Below are 24,727 nucleotides of genomic sequence, written 5' to 3'. Positions count from 1 at the left end.
TAGCATAAAGTATCTTGGGGTTTACACTAACTAAGGTAGTGAAAATAGCAAAGCCAATCAAAAACCAACTACGACAACAAAACCTCACAAACCAAGAAAAAACTCCCCAAAGGAAAAAAAACTAAAGGAAAACAAGCCCCAAACTTTAAACAGTTCTTGAAAAAGCACAAAATTTCTGTGGAGTCCACTATATGGTGTCAACTTCTCCTGAGCTTGAGACCTGCCTCGGAGTGGTTCATATACCCGGGGTCACTCCAATGTAGTAACCTGAGTTTCCTCTACAAACAGGTGTGCCAGTTCTGTTGTTACTGTTTATTATATTGGCTCACTTTACATTCATTCATTCTTACTTTCATTCTTTTATTTTTAAAACAATATAACAAAAGAAAGTATAACAAGACCAAACAAAAACTATCACATAAAAGTTGGACAAGACAAACCCACAGGAGGAAAAGTGCCTAACAAAAAGCACACGAATAAGAGACTCACGTGTTTGCTCACTTAGGAATCCCATGAAAACTCTAAACAGGAAGCCATGATATAGGCACAAAGTACCTGGTGCAGACCTGTGCAGGGTTTGTGCATTGTGCTGCAGTCTCTGTGAGTTCATAGGATCTTTGCTCACGTTGACTAGAGGGACTTTTTCTCTTAGGATCCTCCTGCCAGGCTGACTCCTGTACTCTTTCCTCCCCCTACCACGGGGTTACATTGGGAGAGACAGTGATATTAAGGACTATTTGAGAGGTATTATAGAAAACTAAAACAGTAGAAACCTACTCAAATATATACATATGTGGTGGACATTGAAATGGCATCACCAAATAACGGGAGAGACAGAATCCCAACTGCCCATCTCTTATCACCAAAGGAAGTTCCAGTATTGGGGTTAGGTTACATCTGATAGAGTTGTTGGCCAAAGTGACCCCATGGAAATTCAGATACAACCCAGGCTGTTTCCAACAATATAGGTGCTCTCCACAAACTTACATCTTGGAGTAATCTTAACAAAGGTGAACACTTCCACAATCAAATCTTTAAAATTCTTAAATAAAGGAAGAATGGATGAAGAAAGTATGGAATATATACACATTAGAGTACTACTCATCAGTAAAAAACAATGACTTTTTGAATTTTGCATACAAAAGGATGGAAATAGAAAACACTATCCTGAGTGAGGTAAGCCAGACCCAAAAAGAGGAACATGGGATGTACTCACTTACATTTGGTTTCTAGCCATAAATAAAGGACATTGAGCCTAAAATTCGCGATCCTAAAGAAGCTAAATGAGAAGGTGAACCCAAAGAAAAACATATAGACATCCTCCTGAATATTAACCTTCATCAAGCGATGAACGGAGACAGAGACAGAGACCCACATTGGAGCACCAGACTGAAATCTCAAGGTCCAAATCAGGAGCAGAAGGAGAGAGAGCACGAGCAAGGAACTCAGGACCGTGAGGGGTGCACCCACACACTGAGACAATGAGGATGTTCTATTGGGAACTCACCAAGGCCAGCTGGCCTGGGTCTGAAAAAGCATGGGATAAAACCGAACTTGCTGAACATAGTGGACAATGAGGACTACTGAGAACTCAAGAATAATGGCAATGGGTTTTTGATCCTACTGTATCTACTGGCTTTGTGGGAGCCAAGGCAGTTTGGATGCTCACCTTACTAGACCTGGATGGAGGTGGGTGGTCCTTGGACTTCCCAGAGGTCAGGGAACCCTGATTGCTCTTTGGGCTGATGAGGGAGGGGGACTTGATTGGAGGAGGGCGAAAAATTGGAAGGCGGTGGCAGGGAGGAGGCAGAAATCTTTAATAAATAAATTATTAATTAAAAAAAAGAGGAAAAAAATTCTTAAATAAAGAGGAGCCTTGATTGTTGAGACAGACCTGCATCTCTGTCACTGTTGAGGCTGAGAGAAGATGATCCCAAGTTCAAGGGCTGTTTTGAAACAAAGTTAGATTTCAGGTCTCTAAACAAATAGTATAACATGACTAGGAACCATAGCTGAGTGATCAAGATATCAACAAACTTGTGTAAGGAATCCGGTTCTATGCCTGTTGACACACAGCACACACACACACACAAACACAAACACTCCTCAGGACTGGTTCCTGTGAGCCAAGTCCTGGGCCTAAGTTTTTCACATACTTGGTCTTTTGCCGTTCTGGTGCAGGAGTCAGAAGAAGAAATGGGGCCAAAACAGACTGGCACCCTTCCACGTACAGGTGGGAGACCTGGAGGATGAAGAAATTGATAAAGAAATCTGGAAAGTCCAGCCAGCTCCTCAGGTCTCCCTGCTTGGAATGCTGTAGGGTGCAATTCCATAAACAATGCAGTTTATATGGAGCTATATAGTAGAAACCATCCACATGTTTCTATTTGTGGATAGCTTCCCTTCTTCTGCATTGTATTTTATGTTCCAGGCCCATCCACGTACCCTCTCAAGGCCATATAGTGTAAATCTTCACCATCATTGATGAGCACTCAGCCATTGGCTTAGGGCACAGTGACCGTGTCCAACAGTTCTACAGTAAATGGGCAGAGAGGGTCTTTCCAGTGGTTTTATTGTTATCATGAGCATTTTCACATCTTCATCATGGAAAGGCCTACAAAAAGAGAATCCCTGTCTGTTCTGTGACTGTGCACAGTGCCAGCATTAAGAACAGTTACAAACTGGGCTGTTGTCACGTGCGTTGGGGGTGTTGTTATAAGAGACAGGATCTCACTATGTAGCTCAGGATAGCCAGGGTGTTTTCAGTCACTAACTTTTGTCCCACCAGGAACACAGAGAGACCCTCTTGCCCCGGGTATACCAAGCATCCAAAGAACTTTTCCAACTGAAATTGATTGACACTCTGGTTACTATCAAACTGTCACACATTCTCACACATGTGTATTCCTTGACTTTTCTCTTTTGTGTTGAAGGAAAACTACTTGTTCGTTTCCTGGCCACCTGGCAGCTCATTTCCAAAAATAATCACACAGAAACTGTATTATTTAAAACACTGCTTGGCACATTAGATCTAGCTTCTTATTGGCTAACATGCATATATTAAGTGTTCCTCACCTGCCTATGTTCTGCCCTATCAACAGGCCAAGGTAAATTCTTTATTAACCATTGATCTCCACAGCATACATAGGGGAATCCCACATCACCTCCTCTTTTATTTTTAAATAAAAAAGAGAAGGTTTTGAATTTAACATATTAAAATACATATAATAAACAGGTATCAAGTATGAATTATAGCTACAATACTTATATCTACTTTATCTTTTATCATAACTAAGGAAAACTATAACTTCTAGCAGTCAACTCCATAAGACTACTACCTAAGTTAACAGGAAGTGCATTGCAAGCAACTTCTAAAACTCTAAAATTGACAGAGACATCTCACTGCCTGGACAGTCACCCAAAGTTATTGGGTACCATTGGGGCATCTATATTCAGCCTACAGGCCCATAGCATCCAGCATAGTGTGCCATGAAGCAGGAAATTTCAAAGACAGTTTGTCAGTCACATTTTCTGTGTCCTGCAGAATGTCTGGGAGACCCTTTCATAAAGCAGAAACTCTGAAGGACAGACTCACCTGTAGGCAAGTTCAGCAGTCGTTTCTCTGTGGATCCTGCACGTCCAATTCTTCAAACATCCCAAGCGAGAGCACTTCCTTGAACAAATGTCTAGCCAACTCCATAAGGAGCCTCTTTGATGCCTATCTTGCTCTTAAAATAACTGTTGCTGCGAGGAGCAGATATGTCTCACTGTCATCAAAAACTTAAGTTTTTAAAACATTTTAGATGCCACAATCTGATGTTCTCTGAAAGATTTGAAGAATACTTATCTAACTAAAATATACCTCTATATATCTAGAAAACCTAACCAACATGACTTCAAGTTTGATTATTATAGATGACTATCCATTAACATATATTTCTTAATTATACATTATATTTCAAATGTGCTACACAAACACAATAGGAAATCAATAGCACAAACTTGACTTTAAATTTGTAGCCATTTCAATGCAAATGTCTATAGCATATCCCCCTTTAAATGTAAAGAAACATTTACAAATAATATTTTGGAATATGGCCATTTTCTCTACGTACTTCTTCTTGCTTTTTGTTGGGCAAAGTATATTTGGGCGGTATTCAAGGTAACCTTTCGAGGGTGTTGGTGCACCATCTATGATCATGAAGAAGATTGGTCTAGTAATTCTCTTTTTGTTGAGTCTTTGTGTGGTTTATGTATAATGGGTATAATATATAATGGGTACAATGACCTCATAAAATGAATATGGAGATATTGCTTTTGTTTTTATTTTTGAAATAATTTGAGGAGTAATGGTGTTAGCTTTTCTTTAAAAATCTGATAGAATTCTGTGTTGAAAGCACCAAGGGCAGCTGGCCCGGGTCTGAAAAAGCATGGGATAAAACCGGACTCACTGAACATAGCAGACAATGAGGACTACTGAGAACTCAAGAACAATGGCAATGGGTTTTTGATGCTACTGCACGCACTGGCTATGTGGGAGCCTAGGCAGTTTGGATGCTCACCATATTAGACCTGGAGGAAGGTGGGTAGTCCTTGGGCTTCCCACAGGTCAGGGAACCCGGACAGCTCTTTGGGCTGTAGAGAGAGGGGGACTTGATTGGGGGAGGGTGAGGAATATGGGAAGTGATGGCAGGGAGGAGGCAGAAATTTTTAATAAATAAAGAAAGAAAGAAAGAAACCATCTATACTTGGAACTTTTTAGTTGGTATATTTTTAAATGTTGCTTCTATTCCTAGAGGGTTATAGGTCTGTTTAAATTACTTATCTCATGTTGATGGAAAGTTGGTACATGGTTTAAATAGGAAAAATTGCCTATTTCTTTCAGATTTTCTATTTTGTGTAGTGAAATTTTGGAATAATGACCAATGATTCTTTCCCTTTCCTTAGTTTCTGTGATTATAACTCCATTTTGATTTTTACTTTTGTTAATGTGGATATTCTCTCTGTGTCTTTTAGTCAGTATGAATAAGGATTTGGTTTTCTTGCTGATTTTCTCAAAGAACCAACTTTTGTTTAATTGATTCTTTACATTGCCTTCTTTGTTTCTATTCTGTTTTTTTCAGCCCTGACTTTGAATATTTCCTGCTGACTACTCCTCTTGGGTGTGGCTGCTTCTTTTTGTTCTAGAATTTTCAAGTGTACTATGAAGTCACTGGTATGAGAATTCTCTCATTTCTTTATGCAGGCACTTAGTGCTGTGAACTTTCCTCTCAGCACCGCGTTCACTGTGTCCCATGAATTTGGGTAAGTTGTACATATATTTACATTGAATTCTAGGAAGTCTTTCATTTCTCTCTTACTTCTTCATTGACTGGGTGGTGATTAAGTAGAGAGCTGATCAGTTTCTTTTAGTTTGTAGGTTTTCTGATGTTTCTGTTGTTGTTGAAACCCAACTTTAATCCATGACGGTCTGTTAGGTGACAAGGATAACTTGAAATTTCCTTTATTTGTTGAGACTTTCTTTGTGACCAAGTTTGTGATCAGTTTTGGAGAAGGTTCAGTGAGGTGCTGTTAACCTCTAATTTTGTAGTTGTCTTTTCCTAGGTTTATTTAAGAATGTCTTTCTTCTCTCCTTAAGGGCCTCAATCCTCATCACAAAGTTGGTTTTACGATTGTTTTCTAGAGGTCGATGGACACCGGGAGTGGACAGCTGGCCCCAGAGAGCCCCGAGAGCACCACAGAGGCTGCTGATCTCTGAGTTTGTAGGTTTTTTAATGTTTCTGTTGTTGTTGAAACCCAACTTTAATCCATGATGGTCTGATAGGTGACAGGGGTAACTTCAGATTTCCTTTATTTGTTGAGACTTTCTATGTGACCAAATTTGTGATCAATTTTGGTGAAGGCTCAATGAGGTGCTGAGAAGAAGGAATATACTTTTATGTTCAGGTGCAATGTTCTGTAGATATCCAGTAGGTGAATTTGAGTCATAACATCTGCTAGTTCCATTTTTTTCTCTGTTTAGATTCTGTCCTGAAGACCTGCCCACTGGTGAGAGAGGAGTGTTGAAGTTTCACACTATTCGATGTGTGGTTTAAACTTTAGTAATGTTCTTTTATAAAAGTGAAAGTCCTTTATTTGGAGCATATGTGTTCAGAATTGATCTGTCATTCCGGTCGACTTTTCCTTTAATGCATATGAAATGTCCTTCACCATCTCCTTTGGTTAATTTTTCTTTGATGTCTATTTTGTGAGCTATTAGAATAGGTACACCCGCTTGCTTGTTAGGCCCATTTGATAGGAAAAGCTTTTGCCAACACTTTATTCTGAGGCAACTTTTGATGTTGAGAGGGATTTCTGGCATGCAGGAAAATGACCTGTCCTGATACCGCATCCATTTTTTAGTCAGTGTCTTTTTATCGACTAATTGAGAACATGGATGTGGAGAGATATTAATGACCACTGACTGTTTCTTCCTGTTCTTATACTGGTGGTGAAGGTCATGGTGGAGTGGGTGTGTTGGTGTATGTGTATGTAAGTGTGGGTGTTCGCATTCATGTTGTGTCTATGTGTGTGTGTGCGTGCATGTGTCCATATACCCCTCCTATGGATTTTATCAGTGTGAGATTTTCTATTTCCTATGTTTACATGGGTGACATTAACTTCCTTGGGTTGGAGTTTTCCTTCAGCACCATCTATAGGACTGGGTTTCTAGAAAGATAATTGTTTAAATTTGACTTTCTCATGAAATGTTGTATTTGATCCATCAATGAAAGTTTTACTGGGTTTATTAGTCTGTGCTGGTATCGATAGGCACTTATTATCTGCAAGAATTCTGTCCATACCATTCTGGCTTTTAATGTCTCCATTGAGTTGTCGGTGTGATTCTTATATATATATGCCTTTATATTTTACTTTCTTTTTTTTCTCTTGCAGCTTTTAATATTTGTTCCTTATTCTGCAACTTTAGTGTTTGTTTATTAGGTAGAGTGGGGACATTCTTTTCTGATCCACCCTTTTGTAGTTTTGAAAGCTACTTGTATTTTTATAGACAAATCCTACAATTAGGTCAGGGAAAATTCTAGGATTATGTAAAATGTATTCTCTGAGTTTTGTGGTTGGGATAATTCTCTTTCAATACCTATTATTCTTAGGTTTGGTCTTTTCATGATATGAGATTTTTTGGATGTTTTCTGTTAGGAATTGTTTAGATTTAAGATTTTCTTTGAATGATGAATCCATTTCCTCTTTATTGTCTTTATTCCCGGAGATTGCCTCTTCCACTTCTTGTATTCTGTTGGGGATGCTTGCATCTGTGTTTCCTATTTGTTTACACACAGATTTGCCATTTCCAGAGTTCCCCAGGTTTGTGTTTTCTTTATTGTTTCTATTCAAATTTTCATGTCTTAAATAGTTTCTAATCATCAGTTTGTATTTTTCTTGAATTGTTTGTGCTTTTTTAAGGGATTTGCTGATAACCTCTAATTTTGTGGTTTTCTTTTCCTTGGTTTATGTAAGAATGTCGTTCTTCTCTCCTTTAAGGGTCTCAATCCTCATGACAAAGTTGGTTTTATGATTATTTTCTTGAGGTCAATGGACACCGAGAGTGGACAGCTGGCCCCAGAGAGCCCCGAGAGCACCACTGAGGCAGCTGACCTAGTCACCAATCCACCACTGGAGGAGACACAGCAGTCCCTGCAGACTGAAGTCAACACTACAGCAGCCATTACCAGAGAGGCAAAGACCCAGCAGCCAGCTGTTGCCCCTGATGCCATCCTCAGGGCTGTAGATACCAAGCCTGGCTCTATGAGCAGAAGGGCTGGCAGTGACATCCCAGGCTGTCTCACACCAGCAGTGCCGGCCATCAGGGAGAAGAAGCAAATCGCAAGGAAGGTTTTGGGCATAGTTAAATGGTTCAATGTCAAGAAGGGTTACGGCTTCATCAAGGTAAATGACACCAAAGAAGACATATTCGTCCACCAGTCTGCCATAAAGATAAATAACCCCAAGAAGTACCTTCGCAAGGTAAGAGACGGAGAGTCTGTGGAGTTTGATATTGTTGAAGGAGAAAAGGGTGCAATGGCGTTAAATGTTACAGGTCCCGGTGGAATAGAAATTCGAGGTGGTAAATATGCATCAGAGCATAACCAGTATAGATGCTATCGAGGTCGTAGGGGTCCTCCACGTAATTCCCAGCAATATTACCGGAATGGGAAGAGTGGGGGAAGGAAGGAGCAATTAGAATGCACTTATGAAGGCCAAGCTCAACAAGACCAGCAAAGACAAGTGATGGAAGATACTGGCCACCAAGGTACAAAAGGGCGAGGTGTTCCAGTGAGACTGGATAAGTATCGCAATTACAGACCACAGTTTCGCAGTGACCCTCCTCGCCAAAGACAGCCCAGAGAGGAGAGCAATGAGCACTATGAGGAAAATCAAAGGGAGGAGACACGAGGTCAGCAGCCACCTCGACTTCATAAACACTGCAACTTCAATCACCAACAAAGACGCCCAAAGAATTCCAAGCCACAGAGTGGGAAAGAGATACCAAAGGCATGTGATCAACTATATCAGAATCTGTCTGCAGCCAAGACCAAGCAAGGCGTGACTGATTAAAATGCCGGGTTACCACCTATACCATCACGTGGTCTGCACATCTAAGACGAAATGGAGTTGAAATACCAACAATAAGGAATGAACATCAAGTGTTTCTTTGGACAGTTGACCAGATACAATGGATAAATCAGTATTAACTATGCAGCATGTCTTACCTAACAAATGTGTTGTGTATTTTTAATTTGGTGTTTCTCAATACACCTTCAATGTTCTTTAAATTATGCCAACCAACTGCAAACACCTCTAAATAAAGGTCTTAAATACTAATTCCAAAAGATCATTTCTTGTGCTTAGGCTGTGTTGGAATATCAGGGCATGCTGTACTGGAAAGGCTGGGCTCTGGTGGTGACATAGTGCCCTGAGCTGTGGTGGGGTAGGGTGTTTCTACCTGGTTTTGAAGGAGTGGGCCTGATCTGTGGGTATAAGTGTTTGAATGTAATTGGCCCCCACAATCTCATGGGGAGTGGCATTAATAGAAGAAGTAGATTTGTTGGAGTGTCTATGGCCGTTTTGGGGGAAGTGAAGGTTGTCACTGTGGGGTGGGGTTTGAGGTTTTCTATGCTCAGGATACCAACCACTTTCTCCGTCAACTTACTGTTATCTGCAAGATGTGGGAGTCTCAGACACTCCTCCCGCTCCATGTCTGCCTGCATCCCACCATGTTGCTGAGGTCAGGCATGTGTCAGGCATGTCCCTAAATAGAAGCCTAGAGACCATTGTGTAAAGTTGGGGAATTGAAGCCTGGGTTGCCTTGAAGACACAATGTTTTAGAGATGTCAGAGTCATGGGATACCTGCCAAGGAGACCTGCTAACAGGGAGTGGAACCAGCCCAAGAGAAAGAAGTCTATTGAAGTCAGCAAAGCTGAACAGAGTAGGAGATCTGAGAGTGAATTGACATCAGGGATGGAGATGCAGAGTTTGGAGTTTGCCCAGCTGGATGTCAGTCTTTCAGTAGTCTAGATTTTCCTCACTATACTCCCTTCCCTACGTTTTGGATGGTAATGTCTGTCATGTGCCAGTACCTGTTGGAAGGATATGACCTGTTTATTTTGAATTTGTAAGGGATTACAATTAAGAGATTACATGAATCTCAGAAGAAACTTGGGACTTTAAACATTTTTGAGACTGTGATCGACTCTGGAGAGATTTCACTTTGGAGTAAAGGAATTTTGCATTATGATATTGTAAAGTTTATGGGGTCAAGCAATGGATTGTGGTGGTCTAAATATAACTGTTCCCCGTAATCTCACAGTTAGTAGCAGGATTGTGAAGTGTGGTTTGTTGGAGTAGGCAAGGCCTTGTTTAAGGAAACATGGCAATATGGAGGTGGGTGTTGAGGTTTCCTATGCTCAGGATATAGCCCATTGTCTCAGATGACTTCCTGTAGCCCACAGGACATAGGATTCTCAACTACTCCAACACCAGCTCTGCCTTCACGCTGTCAGGCTGCTTGTCATGATGATAGTTGACTGAACCTCTGAAAGTATAAGGGATCCTCTTCATTAAATAAATAAGTGCTAGGCGGGGCCAGAGTAGACAATGTCAGGAGCAGTCTTATTGAGGATGCTGGCCTGGCCTCTGGTGAAAGAGGAGATTCCAGCGGAGGTGTGGGACGGGTTGTGGTCACTAGCATGAGGGGGAGCAGTTATGTTAGGAACTCATCCTTACGGAAATGGGCGTGGCTTACCCTCTTTCCAAGAAGCTGGCCTGGTCTTTAATGGGGTGGAAGCCTTCCACCAGAAGTGTGGGCCTGGATATAGTGAGAAGGAAAGGAAAGGCAATTAGAATGCTGTTCTCAAGAGTGGGTGGACATGGTCGGGGCAATCTTACTTGGAATTCAGGATGCTGGCCTGGACTCTGGTGGAGTAGGAGGTCACTGCCAGAGCTCTGAGCCAGCTATGGTGCCAAGAAGGAGAAGGAAAGTTGGGGTTATGTTGGGAAGACACCAGCAGAGTTGGGGAAGTTAGCAAACTAGGTTTTCATTCAGGAGATGGGGCTGGGGGCAAACTCATTAATCACGGTTTCTCTACTTTCTTATCCACCTTCCAGGAAGTTGACTGTTGTCTTTAATAACAGCCTCACCCTTCCTAGGACTACAAGCAATGGTCAGGCTTCCTCATTTGGTCTTGGACATCATTGGTCATTTAAGTTCCCTGTTCTCTGAGAGGTGATGTGCGTGCTCTTGGTCAGATCAGAAAGCAGGGCCTGAAGCAAGAGGTTGGGGAAGCCAGAGAGTCACCTTTGTTAGTAGAGAAGCTCTGTCCTGCAGCTGCCTAGATTGCACCGGGAGCCCTGGTGTTCACCCATCTGTCACAGGCATTCAGGCACAAGGTCTTCCTGTCTAAACAAGTCTACTTCAGTGAACATCTTTCCCCAGCTTCTCCACATTCTCTAGAACAGGACAGATGAGGGTGAGAAATTTGCTTCTCTCCTCCACCTCTCAACTCATAATATTGTGCCTTGGTCTGAATTGAACAAGGCAAAAGCAAAAGTCCTAAACCAAGGTCTAACAAGAGAGGCGACCAAGTGAAGAAGACACGTTTGAGAAAAAGAGAAGCTGTAAACTGAGTTGGTGGGAGCTTTTTAACAGGAAATGAGACCAGTTAGTTCCTTCAAGTATGGTCTCACTCAGGGTTATTTGCATTATCTGCTCATGACTCAGTCACTGTCCCAGGGACAGGGCTACTCCAGAGTTTGCTGTCAAGATCAGATGTGGATACATTTGGAGTTCATAGCTGAGGGAAGCTACTTCTAATCCTCACAGTGTAAAGCAGGGCCATAAGTCTGAGCTGTTCACTGCTAACAGTGAAGGAAAATCATATTCACAGAAAGTGAACAAATATGCGGGAAATATGACTCACAATGTAGAAAATATACATTATAATAAACAGATATGTACAACTGAAGCCATCAGGATTCTGAAGTCTAATGCATTTTTTAAGGAAAGTTCAGTAAGAAAATAAAGAAAAGAGGGTACTCCCTAACACTACCACTGAGGCTAGTGGAGAAGCCACTCCATAGAGAAACAACTCTCACCACCCAGGAGACAGGCTCTAGTTTATTCTGTACCCACATATGAGTGACCTTAGACTTTGATCTCAAATTTGGTTTACCTTGAATTTCATGTTCCAACGTGGCCACTTGCTCATCATGTTTTTATAATACCAGAAGAAAGAATAGTGAAGAGCAAAGCCATTTTGAAATGCATTGGAAGAAATATGTCTAGTGATTGCAACACAGTGGGGAAATCTGTGCTATGGGCCTGAGCTGCCATCTAGTGACACTGGAAGCCCCTAACTTGGTGCCATCCATTGGTTTGTTAGTACATTTCCAAGTCACTGGCCAGTCACAGGATGAGAGGTCACGCACAGGGCTGGTCTGTGAATGTCTACTATGGGTGATAAAGATATCCTAAGATAAAGTGTGGTTGAGCCCTGAGCTGCAGTGTCCCAAAATCTCCACTATCACAGAAATTTTAATCAGTAGGTAGACTTGCAGAAGGTTCAGATTAAGCTGCTGTTCTTCCAAGAACTTTTGTTCTCAGGAGGGAACTGATCCCGAGAATCTCTACACTCCATTCTTGCTGCTGGGATACCATAATATTCAGATTTATTTTTTTTTGTTTTGTGAAACATGGTTTCACTGTGGACCTTTGAGCCTATCCTGAAACTCTCTCTGTAGATTAGGCTAGCCTCATACTCACAGAAATCCATCTGCCTCTGTCACCCAAGTGCTGGTATTAAATGTCTGGTCCACAAGTGACTGGCTGCATTCAGAACTATTAATTCTCCAGGTTGCAGACAGGCCCCCATCAGTGCCTATGTGAATGGCTGACCTAAGAGCAATGTGGATTGACTGGTGGTGTTGTGGATGCAAGTGTACTTAGGCAAACACTGAGGGATGCTGGGAAAAGATCCCTGGGGTCTCCAATATGACACACAAGTGAAGCTGTTGGTAACAAGGTATTTTGCATCCAATGACAAGCTCAGGTTTATGGTAGAGACCCCCATGGTATTAAGAAGGGAAACAACTACCATGTGTTTTACTCTGACTTGTCCATGTTCACCATGAGAAGCCCACAGGCATGAATATAGGCACACACACAGACACATAGACACACATGGTGACAAATATTTAAATACATAAGTAAATGTAGTGTGTTTGAGGGGCTAGGGGAAACTTTATTTCACTATGAGGTATCTGACAAAGTTGGGAAATTGAATGAAAAGAGTTTGGGAGATTAAGCAGCATGAACTCATACAGGTATTTTGTATTTGGCCCAGTGGAAAGGAATGTGTCTTCCCACAGAGATGGCTACATAATTGTCTCTGTTCTGATGGATGTGCTCATTTCCAGGGGTATTGTAGTCATGAAATGGGTTTGTTTTATAATACTAGGTCCAATTTCATGTTAGGTTCCCAACTTAACATTATTATTATTATTTATTTATTTATTTATTCCATTAAAACATTTACACTTCCTTCCATACCCTTCCATTTTCCCCACTCCCTCTTCTTCCTCCCTTTCCCTCCTTAAGAGAAGGCAGGGAACCCTGCCCTGTGAGAAGTCCAAGGCCCTCCCCATACATCCAGGCCTAGGAAGCTTTGCATCCAAACAGACTTGGGTCCCTAAAAGCCAGTAAATACAGTAGAAACAAGTCCCAGTGCAATTATCAATGGGTTATCAGTAAGCCCACATTTTCAGCCACATTTAGAGAGTCCGGTTTTATTGCATGCTCTTTCAGTCCTGCTCCAGCTGGATTTTGTGAGCTCCCTTTAGAACAGATACACTGTCTCACTGGGTGGACCAACCCCGCTCGGTCCTGACTTTTTTGCTCCTCTTCTCCCTCCTTCTGCTCTTCAACTGGACCTTGGGAGCTTAGTCCATTGCTCTGATGAGGGTCTCTGACTCTATCTCCATCCATTTCCAGACCAAGATTCTATGATGATATTCGAGATAATCATCAGTGTGATAGTGGGGCAAGGCCAGTTCAGGCACCCTCTGCTCTGCTGCCCAAGGACTTATCTGGGGACATTCCCGTGGACACCTGGGATCCCCTCTAGAGCCAAGTCTCTTGTCAACCCTAAAATGGCTCCCTTAATGTAGATATCTTCTTACCTGCTCCTATATCTGCCCTTCCTCCATCTCCCCCTTCCACTCCCCCAAGCTCTCTCTAGTCTTATCTTTCTCCCTTCTCTCTCCCCTTCTCCCCTTCCTCCAAATCTAACCCCACACCTATCCTCATCCCCATGTCTTAACTTTTGCCCGGCAATCATAGTTTCTTCCAATTTCCAGGAGGATATATATGTTTTTCTTGGGTTTACTTTCTTATTTGGCTTCTCTAGGCTTGCGAACTATACGTTTAATTTCCTTTATTTATGACTAGAGTCCACTAATGAGTGAGTACATACCATATTCATCCTTTTGGGTCTGGGTTATCTTCCTCAGGATAGTGTTTTCTATTTCCATCCATTTGCATGCAAAATTGAAGATGTCTTTTTTTTAACCACTGAGTAGTACTCTAATGTGTATATAATCCATGCTTTATTCATTCTTCCATTGAAGGGCATCTAGTTTGTTTCCAGGCTCTATTACAAAAAATGCTGCTATGAATATAGTTGAACAAATGCTTTTGTAGTATGATCGGGCATTTCTTGGGTATATTCCCAATAGTGGAATTGCTGGATCCTATGTAGGTTAACTCTCAGTTTCCTGAGAAACCGCCGCACTGATTTTGAAAGTATTAGCACAAGTTGCATTCCCACCAATAATGGCTGAGTGTTACTTTTACTCCAAATCCCCTCCAACACAGACTATCCTTGGTGTTTTTGATTTTAGCCATTCTGACAGGTGTAAGATGGTATCTCAAATTGGTTTTTATTTGCATTTCCCTGATCGCTAAAGAGGTTGAGCATGACCTTAAGCGTCATATAAATAAACTGAAAGAAAAAAACATATTATCATTTCATTAGATGCTGAAAAAGCGTTTGACAAAATTCAACATTCGTTTATGATAAATGTCTTGGAGAGATTAGAGATAAAAAGATCATATCTAAATATAATAAAAGCAATATACAGCAAACTAACAGCTAGTATCAAATTAAATGTAAAGAAACTCAAAGCCATTCCACTAAAATCAGGAAGAAAACAAGGCTGTCCACTCTTTCCATATCTCTTCAATATAGTGCTTGAAGTTTTAGCCATAGCAATAAGACAACATAAGGAGATGAAAGGGGATTCGAATCAGAAAGGAAGAAGTCAAACTTTCGTTATTTGCAGATGATATGTTTGTATGCATCAGTGACCCCAAAAACTCTTCCAGAGAACTCATACAGCTAAAAAATACCTTCGGTGATGTGGCATGATACACAATCAACTCAAAAAAATCAGTAGCCGTTCTATACACAAAGGATAGAGAAGCGCAAAAGGAAATCAGAAACTTCACCTTTCACGATAGCCACAAATAGAATAAAGTATCTTGGGGTTACAGTAACCAAGGAAGTGAAATATCTATTTGAAAAGAACTTAAAGGCTTTGAAGAAAGAAATTAAAGAGGACACCAGAAAATGGAAGGATCTCCCATGTTCTTGGATGGGTAGGATCAATATAGTAAAAATGGCAGTTCTACCAAAGGCTATGTATAAATTCAATGCCATCCCTCTCAAAATCCCAACAAAATTCTTCACAGAGAACAATAATCAACTTTATATGGAAAAACAAAAAACCTAGGATAGCCAAAAAAATCTTATACAATGAAGGAACTTCCAGAACCAACTTAACATTTTTAATTTTGCCTTGTAGGTTTTGCTTCATGGATCCCAATCCCGCTTATATCCCCATCCCTTCCAGTATCCCCACTACCCTTACTAACTCCCCCCCACCAAAAAAAGGGAAAAAATTACAATAATAGAAACAAGGAAGAAAGGAATTGAAAATCTCATCGCTGCTGCTGTAGTGACTAGGGAGTCACACTGTAAACCTTTAGTCCATATGCACTTGCTAGTGTTCAGGACAATGAGTCATTGGTCTGGTCCCAGGCCTCTGGGTTTTGCTACACCATAGACATCAGCTCTCCCTAGGGCTCCTCTTGAATATCCTGTCGTTGTCATGAAGATCCTGTAACTTTGTCTGTAGGGCTGGCCCCTTCAGGTGCTGGAGCAGTTCCCAGAAGGGGTGGATGATGGGATGGGCCTACACTTAGCCATGATTTGGGGTCTGGGTAGTTGCTGGGTTGGTCACCCTGCCAGATCTCTCTCACCCTCAAAACAAGTGAGAGCTTTACAGCAACACCCCGGGTAGCTCACCTATGCAGTGAGCAGCAAGGGTTGAGGTTGTTTCTCCTGCTCTTCTGTGCTCTGGTCCAGATCATCAAAACCTATACCACAAGGGCTAGCATGCCCAAACATACAGCATCAGGGCCAGCCCTACGGTGTGGCTCACGCAATTAGTAAGGTCCACTCTGCAGACTGCTGCAGCTGGTGAGAGGCAGGGATAACTCCAGCTCTCTGGGTCTTCTGACCACATGGACAGCTCCTCCACCTTGGACCTTGAGGTGTGCTGAGGGGGCTTCTGTCCCTTGCTCATGACACTGTGTGTTAGATGAAGGGCCGGGACCCGATAACTCACCATTACTTTCTCAGAGTTTGCTCACCTGTCCCCACAGCAACATGGTTAGCTCTATTGTTTTTCCCTGGAAAGGGGCAGGGCCTACTTTCCCTAGTGCTGCATTTGTTGAGGGGCTGGATCAGCTCTGGTTTGCTGCAGGTGGCAAGGAGTGAAGGGGCATTTATTTCATTATGATGATATCTTGTTTGTACTCTAACAAATATATCTTGCTTAAAGATCAGAGGGTGGCATTAGGCACTGGTTAGCCATAGAGGCCAGGCAGGGGTGCTATATGCCTTTAAACCCAGCACATTTGAATAGGAAGGAAGAAGATCAGGAGTTCAAGACCACCCTGGATTATATGAGGTTGATCCATTCTAAGTAAGTGAAAAATAGAGCCAGGTGGTGGAAACTCATGCCTTTAATCCCTGCACTGTGAATGTGAAGACAGTAATAAAAGGCAGGAGGAGACAGGACTTTTAGACTGACGAGTTAGCGAGGAAGGCGGTGGCTGTATACTGATCTTCGTCTCTCTAATATGGCAGCATGGACCCCAATATCTGACACCAGGTTTTTATTATTAAGAACAATTAAAATTCATACTATAAGAAAGGGCATCTTTCCCTCACCATTGATAATCCTTGTCAGATGAGGGGGGCAGGACCAGCTTTCCCAATCCCATATTCTCTGATAAGGCCCACCCATGTCCCCACCCACGGGGTAGCACTCTTCTGGTGACAAGGAGAGGTGTAGGTGCTGCTCCCCTAGTGTTGCAGCCAGTGTGGGGCAGGACCAGCCCTTTCACTCTGATGACACAGGAGTTTAATAGGTTTTGAAAAGCAGCTTGATCCTGCTAGGATGAGAAAATCCAGCTGCAAAGCTCAATGGAAGCACGCAGTCCCTCAGAATTTTGAACACTGAAATATGTGTGTGGAAAATGTGAACAGCCAGCACACTGAAGATGGAACCTAGCAGGGTGTGGGTCAAGAGGGCAACCCATGCTCAGGGTGGAGACAATCTTTTTGTTTTGTAACATTTCTTGTGATCTTTGAGCATGGCATACATGAGTACCTTATTTTCATGACGTCAATCCCAACCCCTACTTCAATGCTCATGGTGGCCTCCCTCTCACTCTCAAACGTTCTACAAGAACTGCATAATGTATACATGCATTTGATTGAACAAAATGGAACCAAGTGGATATAGGCAACAGGCACAGATCAGTGTCTAGCAAGGAGCTGTAAAAAAATAACAAAAGTTTCAACTTTGAAAGGCTGAGGATCAGGTAGGATAACCTGAGTTCCACCAGGCCTTCAAAGGACTAAGAGCACTGTTGCTCAAATTAGTCCATGAAATGGGAAAGGAAGGAACACTACAAATCACAGTTCTTGAAATTAGTATCACCCTGATACTCAAACTGCACAAGAAGTCATCCATAATAAAAGAAATTTTGAGACCACTTTCCCTCATGAGTATGCACAAATGCTCTTAAAGAAAATAATTTACAAAAGCTTTTATGAATCAGATTCAAAAATGCATTAAATCAGGCCTACACCATGGCCAAGCAGCCTCCAGCCAGGGATGTAAGGATGTTCCAAGTGTATATCAATAAATATAAACAGTGCATATGAATTGAAGATGCCCCTCCAAATTTTTGCTACAATCATTCTATCTTGCATCAAGACTTCATTTTGCTGTTTGTTCTCTGTGTCATATGAATCAAGTCATGGGTTAAAGTTTTTTTCACATAGATGGGCTTTTGCCCTCCTGGTGCAGTAGTCAAGAGAAAAACTGCTGCCAAAATAGACTGGCAACATTTGACCTACAGGTGGAAAACGTGCTCGTTGAAGCAATTGATAATGAAATCTGGGAAGTCCAGCCAGCTCCTCAGGTCTCCCTGCTTGGAATGCTGTAGGGTGCAATTCCATAAATAATGCAGTTTATATGGAGCTATATAGTAGAAACCATACCACATGTTTCTATTTGTGGATCGCTCCAGGTGTGAACTTAAGTGGAGGGGAGAAAGCAGCCAAAATATTGGAAGACTGGCCCCTGTCCCACTTGAACCAGGCCTCCAACGTTCTCACAGCCTCAGCACGATGGTCTGCCAAGCTCCTGTTAGGATGCTCCATAAATCTCCACCTACAGCATTCAACAGCTTTTCCTGTACGAAATCCTAACGGTGTCAGGTCTTACACAGCAACAGCCAACTTCCTAGAACCAGGGTCTACATCACTTTCTTTTCTAGTGCTTCAGAAAGACAACAGAACCAAAGCAACTTTAAGAAGTAATAGTTTCATTGGCCTTGAAGTTCTAGAGGGTCAGAAGTCCTGATGGCAGGGCAATAATTGCAGTGAGAATGTCTGAGGGTTCACATCTCCAATGACAAGCAGGAGGCAGTGAGCCCAATGGCTAAGGCAGGGATCTTTTAAAACCTTAATACTGGACTGTAGCATCGATTCTACTTGTTCTTAGTAAATAAAATCTGGAGTCAGATGTTAGGGGTTAATGCTGAAGATCAGAGAAGCAGTGCAGCCAGCTTCTAGTGAGTTCTCATCTCTACCAATGCTCAGACCGGAATGGCAATCCTGTCCTCAGACTGAAACCTCAGACTGCAACTGTGTCCACTAATTCCCTGATTGCCCTAGCTCTGGTCTCTTTCCACCTCATATTCCTCTCTCCACCCAGTGATGTCACTCCTGTCTCCCCGCCCTAGAGCTGGGAATAAAGGGGTGGGATCCCAATGCTGGGATCACTTTTCTGTGAGGACTCTTTCTCTTCTATACAGATTCCTTCTGGTGTAGCCCAGGGTGGCCTTGATCTAAGAGATCTGGCTCTGTCTGTCTCCCTTGTCCTGGGACTAAAGCTGTGTGCAAATATATCCTGGGCCTCCGTGACTTAGGTCTATACTCTGATCTTCAGGCAAACTTTATTTATTAAAACATAAACAAAATATCACTACACTTGACCCAGGGACACACATCCTCCATCAATGCTACACTTCCTAATCCTTCTCAAAAGGTCCATCAGCTGGGGACCAAGAACAACAGGACCCTATGCAGGCCATTCTCCTCCACACCACCTGAGGGCACAACTTCTCCCTCATTGACTCTCAACCTCTTAAATATCCTGACCACTCATGAAATACTTTGCTTTTCCACAGGGAGATTTTACCTCGTGGGTTGTACTCAGCCTTGACTGGTAGTTTGTGTGTGTTGCTTGTGCTCTTTCCTGTTACTCAGGAACTTTCCATCCTGGGGTCCTTACTGATCCACAGTTGTATAGTTGTCCTGAGACCCACAGGCTACCACAACATGATAGGGGACTAGTCTCTCCCAAATGAGAGGAAGTGAACACTCTCCTGGATAGGTTTGGAATCCAAGACACACCTCCCAGTTGTTAGAAACAGCCCATATCTCAGTGTTTCACAAATGCACACACACACACAAAGTGGGTTCTCTCAGTTAGGCCAGTCCTTTGGAAAATAAGATGGTTCAGAACCAAATCGAGGCTAGAAACACACTGAGACACATTTTAACCCTGATGTTCATGGTTAACAGTACCTCAGGCCATGGGTGGGAACTTGAATTCATAATCTGCCATGATTGTTTCCTTGGCACAGAGGGAGAGGAGGCTCAGGAAGTATGAGTCCTTTCTGGGATTTGTTCACCTTTGTGGTCGCTGTTGTGTGTCTTTGTTTTCAATAACATTTCTCAGTCTGAGCACAGAGGGAGAGTTTGAAAGATATACTTTATTACAGGATGCTTACTACAGATGATTTAGGAAGGGCTTCTATACAGCAGAATGTGTGTGGGCTACTGTGATACCATTGAGTACCTTGTTGTGGAGTTGATGTGGTTTATGGACACGGAGAACGGCAATATCAGGGGGTGATCTGCTCAGTCCAGTTCTCGCTGCTGGTGTCCAGGTGCCTTGTAGTTTCAGTCAGTGTGTTTCCTTGAGAAGGCTGTCCTTGGGGGGATTGTGAAGAGGAAGAGCTGGACACCCTGGTTGCTATACCCAGACTCAGTTCATAGCAGAACAAGAGACTTTTTTTTTTAGATGCTCCTGGCATTTCTGGGTTCTAGGAAGTTTGAAGCAACCGGCCAAAATACCACTTTCAATTTTACCAAGGAAAAGACACTGATCAATATTCTTGAACTCCTTGTACCCTCAAGTGCCTAGCCACTCTCTCTGTCCTGCTCACCTCAAGGCCCCTGTGTGGTGCATACAAGTGGTATTTTTTTTTATCCCAATCCTGGTCTCCAGTGGCCTTTACTTGACAGCTGCCTTTACTGCATGTCCTGTGGTTTTCCTCCCAGATTCTAACGCAATTGTCCTTTGGTTTTCTTCTGAATATCTATCTATGTATCTATCTGTCTATCCATCCATCCATCCTCAAATATATGTTTGTTTCTATATAGATATAGATATTAAGGAGAGTAAGGACTCGAAAAAGGAAGCCTTTATTTTCCCAGAAACAGGAGATAATCTCTGGAGGAAAGCAAGCTGAGAATTAGAGCCCAGCTATGTGACTTCTTGAATCAGCCCTGCTAGAGCCAGTGAAGCTTCCTGTGTGAGATCAGGAGTAAAAAGAAAAATGGTGTTCCTCTGATGTAGGAGGATCTTCTATCTATCTGTTGCTTTCATTGGTTAATTAATAAAGAAAGCTGCTTGGCCTGATAGGTCAGAACATAGGTTGGCAGAGTAGACTGAACAGAATGCTGGGAGAAAGAAAGCAGAGTCAGGAAGACACCATGAATCTCCTTCCTGAGACGGACTTAGGTTAGGTTTTTTTTTCCCCGGTAAGCCACAGCCTTGTGTTGCTACACAGAATTAATGGAAATGGGTTAATTAAGATGTGAGAGTTAGCCAAGGAGAAGCTAGAGATAATGGGTTGGGCAGTGTTTAAATGAATACAGTTTCTGCGTAATTATTTTGGGTATAGCTAGCCCTGCAGCAGGACGCAACCCGCTCCCCAATTACAACATTCCCCATACACTCTAGACCTGCAGAACCTGAAGCCATCTTGTGGGACACTGAATATCTCAGGAACCACTACAGCAAAGGATTTCCAACCTCCATGTCCTCACATTCCAGACCATGTGGGCTACAGGGACCAAGGCTCTCACCTGACCCTCCCCGACACATCACCAAGTGGTACCTGATAGAGCCAGCTGAATCTCAGAAGTTTACTTTTCAGGTCAGAGGAGCTGTGCTAGCAATTATTTACACACCCACGGATTTCTGCTGTTCTCAACCCTGGCCAAAAGGCTGCTTTTGCAATGCGTCGTGGTGAATGCAGAGAGTCATCCCTGGTCAAACTGCTGAGAATAGATGACACCTGGTATGGCAGCCCTAACTGAGACATAGGTATCAGGCCCAGCACCACACCCAAGGCTCAGGAAACATCACAGCAGGGGGGAGGAAAGAATTTAAGTAGAGGAGGGTGGAGACCAATGCTGGGGAATGGTGTCTTCTGTACATGACATTTGGTCGCAGAAATCATGAGCTCAAAGCAACTGTGGCAAGACCTACACAAGTTCAAGCCAGTCAGTTTTCCAGCATGCTGTGCAGAGGGAGGAGGCTCAAGAGGCCAATGTTCTTGCAGAAAAGCTATTGGTAATTGATGGATGTTGGGAGATTGTAGAGCCATTCTTCTTCAGGAGTGTCGGCTATAGTAGAGTGCCCAAGCTCAGATGGCTGCTTCCATACCCATGTGTGTCTGGGCAGTACTAAAAAGACTAGTGTGCTACCTTTTAACGAAAATCAGAAGAAGACATGATGGTGGAAGGGGATGAATGTGACTGGATGATGGGAGCACTCCCAGTGGGGAGTGGCCAAAGGCATTGAGGGTGGGTGTAATCAAGCTATATTGTGAATATATAGGAAAAATTCAGAGGTTAATTATAAGAACTAATTTTAACATTTTTTGAGTTTTAAACTTCACACATCAGAATTCTAGAGTCACAAAGAAATCTTCCACTGTACCATCTTATGATGAAAGCATGGCCTAAAGGTGATTGAAAGGGCCCCAAATGGCCAAGACAAAATGGGAACCAGAACCTATGCAGCTTAGGAGTTCAGTTTGTACCAGGCCTTGCACAGAAGAAAAAAACAAAAGATCCACAAGTGTGAGAATGTGAGAAAGCTCGGTAGTAGCCTGAGTGCCGATCACCTTCAGATGGGAAAATTCTTTGGATGTTTGCTGTACGTGATGCAAAAGGGTTTCTGTGTTGCTAGTGGAAAGGACAGTTGCAACAGAAAACTAGCTGAGAAAATCTGAGATCCTGTCTCTGATAGCAACACCCCCTCTCCATGACAACAGCCCAGTTTGTCACTGTTTGTAAAGCTGGCTCTGGGTACAGTCACAGAGCAGACAGGCTTCTCATGATGAAGACACAAAAATGCTCACGATTACAATAAAACCAGTGGAAAGACCCTCTCTGTGCATTTACTGTAGAACTGTTGGACACGGTCACTGTGCCCTAAGCCAATGGCTGAGTGCTCGTCAATGATGGTGAGGATTTACACTATATGGCCTTGAGAGGGTACGTGGATGGGCCTGGCACATAAAATACAATGCAGAAGAAGGGAAGCTATCCACAAATAGAAACATGTGGATGGTTTCTACTCTATAGCTCCATATAAACTGCATTGTTTATGGAATTGCACCCTACAGCATTCCAAGCCGGGAGACCTGAGGAGCTGGCTGGACTTTCCAGATTTCTTTATCAATTTCTTCATCCTCCAGGTCTCCCACCTGTACGTGGAAGGGTGCCAGTCAGTTTGGGCCCCATTTCTTCTCCTGACTCCTACACCAGGACGGCAAAAGACCAAGTATGTGAAAAACTTAGGCCCAGGAGCTGGCCCAGAAGTACCAGTCCTGAGGAGTATTTGTGTGTGTGTGTGTGTCTGTGTGTGTGTGTGTCTGTGTGTGTGTGTGTCAACATGCATAGACAGAATTCCTTACACAAGTTTGTTGATATCTTGATCACTCAGCTATGGTTCCTAGTCATGTTATACTATTTGTTTAGAGACCTGAAATCTAACTTTGTTTCAAAACTGCCCTTGAACTTGGGATCATCTTCTCTCAGCATCAACAGTGAGAGAGATGCAGGTCTGTCTCAACAATCAAGGCTCCTCTTTATTTTAAGAATTTTAACGATTTGATTGTGGAAGTCTTTGCCTCTGTTAAGGTTACTCCAAGCTGTCAGTTTGTGGAGAGCACCTATATTCTTGACAACTGCATGGGATCTTTAGGATTTCCCAAAGGGCCACTATGGACAATATCTCTATCAGATGTAACCTAACCCCAATACTGGAACTTCCTTTGGTGATAAGAGATGGGCAGTTGGGATTCTGTCTCTCTTATTATTTGGTGATGTCATTTCAATCTCCACCACATATGTATATATTTGAGTAGGTTTCTTACTGCTTTAGTTTTCTATAATACCTCTCAAATAGTCCTTAATATCACTGTCTCTCCCAATGTAACCCCGTGGAAGGGGGGAAGAGTACAGGAGTCAGCCTGGCAGGAGGACCCTAAGAGAAAAAGTCCCTCTAGTCAACTTGAGCAAAGATCCTATGAACTCACAGAGACTGCAGCAGATTGCACAGGCCCTGCACGGGTTTGCACCAGGTACTTTGTGCCTATATCATGGCTTCCTGTTTAGCGTTTTCATGGGATTCCTAAGTGAGGAAACACACGAGTCTCTGATTCGTGTGCTTTTTGTTAGGCACTTTTCCTCCTGTGGGTTTGTCTTGTCCAACTTTTATGTGATAGTTTTTGTTTGGTCTTGTTATACTTTCTTTTGTTATATTGTTTAAAAATGAATGAAAGAAAGAATGAAAGTAAGAAAGAATGAATGTAAAGTGAGCCAATATGATAAACAGTAACAACAGAACTGGCACACCTGTTTGGAGAGGAAACTCAGGTTACTGCATTGGAGTGACCCCGGGTATATGAACTACTCCAAGGCAGGTCTCATGCTCAGGATTAGTTGACACCATACAGTGCCCTCTCCTGGGCAAAACAGTAGAGCTGACCATGTTGCTATGGGGGACAGGTGAGCAAACTCTGAGAATGTAAGGGTGAGTGATCCATCCGGTCCCGGCCCTTCATCTAACACACAGTGTCATGGGCAAGGGACAGAAGCCCCCTCAGCACACCTCAAGGCCTGCGGAACGTGGAGGAGCTGTCCATGTGGTCAGAAGACCAAGAGAGCTGGAGTTAACCCTGCCTCTCATCTGCTGCAGCAGTCTGCAGAGTAGAGCATACGCATTGCGTGAGCAACACAGTAGAGCTGGCCCTGATGCTATAGGTTTGGGTAAGCTACCCTGGGTCACAGAAGAGCAGAAGAAAGATCTCAACCCTCGCTGCTCACTGCAACCGCCCACACCCCAAAACATGGCTAACTGCTGGCCCATCCCATCATCCACACCTTCTGGGAGCTGCTGGAGCATGTGAAGTGTCCAGCCCTGCAAACCCAAAGTTACAGGATCTTC

The 24,727-nt window shown here is 42.8% G+C and overlaps 1 pseudogene; it reads left to right on the top strand.

The window, feature by feature from the left end:
- Positions 1-7,590: 7,590 nt before the first annotated feature.
- Positions 7,591-8,683, top strand: LOC142840412 (Y-box-binding protein 1 pseudogene; annotated as a pseudogene).
- The last annotated feature ends 16,044 nt before the right edge of the window (positions 8,684-24,727 follow it).

The sequence above is a fragment of the Microtus pennsylvanicus genome, chromosome X, assembly GCF_037038515.1.
Source record: "Microtus pennsylvanicus isolate mMicPen1 chromosome X, mMicPen1.hap1, whole genome shotgun sequence".
Taxonomy (NCBI): domain Eukaryota; kingdom Metazoa; phylum Chordata; class Mammalia; order Rodentia; family Cricetidae; genus Microtus; species Microtus pennsylvanicus.
The sequence above is the reverse complement of the archived record's forward strand: the minus strand, read 5'-3'. Positions and strand labels throughout refer to the sequence as shown.